This window comes from Eriocheir sinensis, chromosome 20, assembly GCF_024679095.1.
Source record: "Eriocheir sinensis breed Jianghai 21 chromosome 20, ASM2467909v1, whole genome shotgun sequence".
Classification (NCBI taxonomy): domain Eukaryota; kingdom Metazoa; phylum Arthropoda; class Malacostraca; order Decapoda; family Varunidae; genus Eriocheir; species Eriocheir sinensis.
Genome location: NC_066528.1, coordinates 6011202 through 6016201, shown reverse-complemented (window position 1 = coordinate 6016201; position 5000 = coordinate 6011202). Strand labels below are relative to the sequence as shown.

The 5000-nt window shown below is 49.8% G+C and overlaps 1 long non-coding RNA gene across 1 annotated transcript in view; it reads right to left on the bottom strand.

Annotated features, from left to right (window-relative positions):
* The window catches only part of LOC127001115 (uncharacterized), an 8489-nt gene extending 6854 nt beyond the window's left edge, over positions 1-1635 (bottom strand). Inside the window, exon 1 of the long non-coding RNA XR_007754727.1 lies at positions 1366-1635. This is a non-coding gene — a long non-coding RNA (uncharacterized LOC127001115). The remainder of the gene's footprint in view (positions 1-1365) is intronic.
* Positions 1636-5000: the final 3365 nt, after the last annotated feature.

Sequence of the window (5000 nt, the reverse complement as noted above, 5' to 3'; positions counted from 1 at the left end):
GTGTGGTCGGTAAGTTGTGGTCACAAGAAGAAGAAGAGCCTATCAGCTGTTCGGTTCAGCAGGTCTCCACGTGTTTATTCCAGTACGGCAAAGAGCTCCACCAAACTAGATAAGCTTGGAGTAATCATGTTGAGCAAGTTTAGGACTTGAGTCTTGTTCAAGTGTAGTCATTGCCTCATCCTGTCTGGGTCCGCACTGCCAAGTTCTCGAGCATTTAACGGCAGCAAGCTGTAACACACTCTCCCTTTGTCTCCGAGCTAACCACTCACGAACCAACAAATGCTTCGGTCGCTGAGCCAATCAGCGCCCAGGATACAGAACACAGTGTTGGCCGCCTCCCATCCATCAGCCAATAGTGTGCCGTGTACGATCACACGTGGGCAAACTAGCTCAAGCGGAAGCGGCCGTAGCTGCGTTTTACATACGTGCGAGTCTGTCTACTCATCTGCAGTGCGCTACGTATTTTATTTCAATTTAATATTATTTTAATATGTTCTTATTAATACTTACTTAATTTTTTTATATTGTTTACAATTTTTTAGGCTAGAAAATGCTTCTTTTAATGCAAAATAAGTAAAATAATATATATTAAAATACCTCTATACCGCAAAATTCAGCGATATAGCGAAAAATCCGCGATATGAAGCTAAATATTTACAATTTTAAAATCTGCGATATGAAACTAAATATTTACAATTTTAAAATCCGCGATATGAAACTACATATATACAATTTTAAAATCTGCGATATGAAACTAAATATTTACAATTTTAAAATCCGCGATATGAAACTAAATATATACAATTTTAAAATCCGCGATATGAAACTAAATATTTACAATTTTAAAATCCGCGATATGAAACTAAATATATACAATTTTAAAATCCGCGATATGAAACTAAATATTTACAATTTTAAAATCCGCGATACAGCGATAAGTGAACTGCGAGCCAGGACTCAGCATGCGCGTCCTGGTGTTGAAGGGGTTAAGGGTATGTACTTTACAATGGTGCTTCATTCAGTCATGTGAAATACGTAGAAGTGAAGATATGAAAGGTTGAGGTGAGGTAAGTTTTTGCCTGAGTATGCCCGCGTGGGAGGACAGGCACAGCAAAACAAGCAAGCCACCGCTTTAAGGGTTAACAGACTTTTTTGACAGGCTTGAATTTTTTTAATATTTTGTATGTAATTTTATGGAGTTTGGAGTTGAGCTGGAGTGTTGGGATTCTTAGGGCATTGAGATGAGCTCTTCCACTTCTTCCCTGTTAATTTACATCCTCCTTAACCCTCTCGGGCGGCCACAGTCTTTAAAAATGTCAGCAGGTGTGTGAGGCAAGGTGTGTGAGGCAGGACAGAGCCACTCACCACATTGTCCAGCAAATACGAGGGCAGGAAAGGGTGAGGCCGCCCACTCTCTATGACGGTGGGCTGAGTGGTGGTGGTGGCGGTGGTGGTGGTGGTGGTGGCGGTAGTGGTGGTGGTGGTGGTGGCAGCCGTGTGGTGGGGGTGGTGGTTGCCGTAGTGGTGGTGGTGGTGATGGTGGTGGTTGGTGGTGGTGGTACTCATGGTAGTGGTTGTTATAACATGTTGTTGTTGTTCTTCTTTTCTAACCTGTTGAATAAAAAAATATATTAATAGTAGTAGTAGTAGCAGAGAGAGAGAGAGAGAGAGAGAGAGAGAGAGAGAGAGAGAGAGAGAGAGAGAGAGAGAGAGAGAGAGAGAGAGAGAGAGAGAGAGAGAGAGAGAGAGAGAGAGAGAGAGAGAGAGAGAGAGAGAGAGAGAGAGAGAGAGAGAGAGAGAGAGAGATCCCTTATGAAGAATCTTTTTTAAGTAATATCCCATTTTATTAACTGACTCTTGGTCATCCTCTCTTAGTAGTTTCGGTGAGACTTTCTCTGTTGCGCTAGACAAATCGAAAGCCTTCGATTGAGTCTGGCACCAGTCTTTGCTTTCTAAACTGCCCTCTTTCGGATTCTATCCCTCTCTCTGTTCCTTTATCTCTAGTTTCCTTTCCGGCTGTTCTATCTCTGCGGTGGTAGATGGTCACTGCTCTTCCCCTAAACCTATCAACAGAGGCGTTCCACAGGGCTCTGTCCTATCACCCACTCTCTTCCTGTTATTCATCAATGATCTTTCCATAACAAACTGTCCTGTCCACTCGTACGCCGACGACTCCACTCTCCATTATTCAACTTCTTTCAATAGAAGACCATCACAACAGGAAATACACGACTCCAGACTGGAGGCTGCAGAACGCTTAACCTCAGACCTTGGTATCATTTCCGATTGGGGCAGAAGGAACCTTGTGTCCTTCAATGCCTCAAAAAATCAATTTCTCCACCTATCAACTCGACACAATCTTCCAAACACCTATCCCCTATTCTTCGACAGCACTCAGCTGTCACCTTCTTCAACACTAAACATCCTTGGTATATCCTTAACTCAAAATCTCAACTGGAAAGTTCACATCTCCTCTCTCGCTAAATCAGCTTCCTCGAGGTTGGGCGTTCTGTATTGTCTCCGCCAGTTCTTCTCCCCCGCGCAGTTGCTATCCATATACAGGGGCCTTGTCCACCCTCGTATGGAGTATGCATCTCAGGGGTGGGGGGGCTCCACCCACACAGCTCTTCTGGACAGAGTGGAGGCTAAGGCTCTTCGTCTCATCAGCTCTCCTCCTCCTACTGATAGTCTTCTATCTCTTAAATTCCGCCGCGATGTTGCCTCTCTATCTTCTATCGATATTTCCACGCTGACTGCTCTTCTGAACTTGCTAACTGCATGCCTCCCCCAGTCCCGCGGCCCCGCTGCACACGACTTTCTACTCATGCTCATCCCTATACTGTCCAAACCCCTTATGCAAGAGTTAACCAGCATCTTCACTCTTTCATCCCTCACGCTGGTAAACTCTGGAACAATCTTCCATCATCTGTATTTCCTTCTGCCTACGACTTGAACTCTTTCAAGAGGAGGGTATCAGGACACGTCTCCTCCCGAATTTGACCTTGCTTTTGGCCACCACTTCAGATTTTTTTATGGGAGCAGCGATTAGCGGGTTTTTTTTTTGTGTGTGCCCTTGAGCTGCCTTCTTTGTTGTAAAGAAAAAAAAAAATCTACTGTATACGCATTTTTTAAAAGATAGGCTATTTTGAATTTTGTTATTCCACCATTTGGGTTTCTTCTTAAAAGCTGAACGTCTGTTACGGTAGGGTACGCATATGCTTATGGCATTGTTCAATATTGTGGTGAGGGCCCCCCAAGATTTATCAATATCTGTTTCCGCCGTGATCTCAGTCCAGTCAGAATTATTTAGAATTGATCGGACTCTTACGAAACTCGCTCTCTGATAATCAGGCACTTTTTCTTTACTAGGAGTTACTTTACTTTCTTTCATATTGATGCTGAATGTGATTGTTCGGTGATCGCTAGAACTAAAAATTGGACCAACATTTACTTCGTTAACTAGATCAGCTGTCGTTGAAAAGATAAGGTCAAGTATACTATTTTCCCTAGTCAGTTCTTGAACGTGTTGATGCAAATCACTTTCTAGTAAATTTGGTTACTGTATGACAGTTCAACGGTTCACCCCATCTTTTCACTGGCAAGTTAAAGTTAAAGCGAGTGACAGGAGGAGGCGGCGGCGGGGTTGACGTGCGAGGAACATAATGAGGCGGCGGCGGGGTTGGCGTGCGAGGAGCATAATAAGGCGGCGGTGGGGTTGGCGTGCGAGGAACATAATGAGTCGGCGGCGGGGTTGGCGTGCGAGGATAATAATGAGGCGGTGGCGGGGTTGGCGTGCGAGGAACATAATGAGGCGGCGGCGGGGTTGGCGTGCAAGGAACATAATGAGGCGGTGGCGGGGTTAGCGTGCGAAAACACGAGGAGGCAGTGGCGGGGGTGACGTTAGAAAGACAGGAGCAGGCGGTGGCAGGGGTGGAGTGCGAGGGACAGGAGGAGGCGGTGGAAGAAGTGGCCTGAGAGGGACAGGACGAGGCGGTTGCGGGGATGGCGTGCGAGGGACAGGAGGAGGCGGTGGCGAGGTTGGCGTTCGAGGGACAGGAGTAGGCGGTGGCGGGGGTAGTGTGCGAATGACAGGAGTCGGTGGCGGGGGTGGAGTGCCAGGGAAAGGAGGAGGCAGTGGCGGTGTAGGCGTTCGAAAGACAGGAGGAGGAGGTGACGGGGATTACGTGCGAGGGACAGGAGGAGGCGGTGGCTGGGGTGGCGTGCGAAATATTGGAGGAGGCTGTGTCGAGGTTGGTGTGCGAGGGACAGGGAATGGCGGCGGCGGTTGTGGCGTGCGAAGGACAAGAGGAGTCGGTGTCGGGGTTGGCGTCAGAGGGACAGGAAGAAGCGATGACGGGGGTGGCGTGCAAAGGACAGGAGGAGGCGGTGGCCGGGGCGGCGTGCGAGGGACAGGAGGACTCGGTGGCAGGAGTGGCGAGCGAAGGAAAATAGGAGGCGGTGGCGGGATTGGCGTGTGAGAGACAAGAGGAGGCGGTGGCGGGAGTGGCGTGCGAGGGATAGGCGGAGGCGGTGGCGGGGGTGGCGTGCAAGGGACAGGAGGAGGCGGTGGCTGGGGTGGAGTACGAGGGACAGGAAGAGGCGGTGGCGGGGGTGGCGTGCAAGGAACTGGATGAGGCGGAGCCGGGGTTAGCGTTCGAGGGACAGGAGGAGGCGGTGGCGGGGGTAGCGTTCGAAAGACAGGAGCAAGCGATAGCGGGGGTGGACTGCGAAGGAGATGAGGAGGCGGTTGCTGGGATGACGTGCGAAGGGTAGGAAGAGGCGGTGGCGGGGATGGCGTGCGAGGGACTGGAGGAGGCGATGGTGGGGATGATGTGCGAGGGACAGGAGGAGGCGGTGGCGGGTGTGGCGTGCGAGGGACAGGAGGAGGCGGTGGCGGGGGTGGCGTGCGAAGGACAGGAAGAGACGGCGGTGGGGATGGTGCGGTGGACAGGAGGAGGCGGTGGCGGGGGTGGCGCTCGAGGGACAGGAGGAGGCGGTGG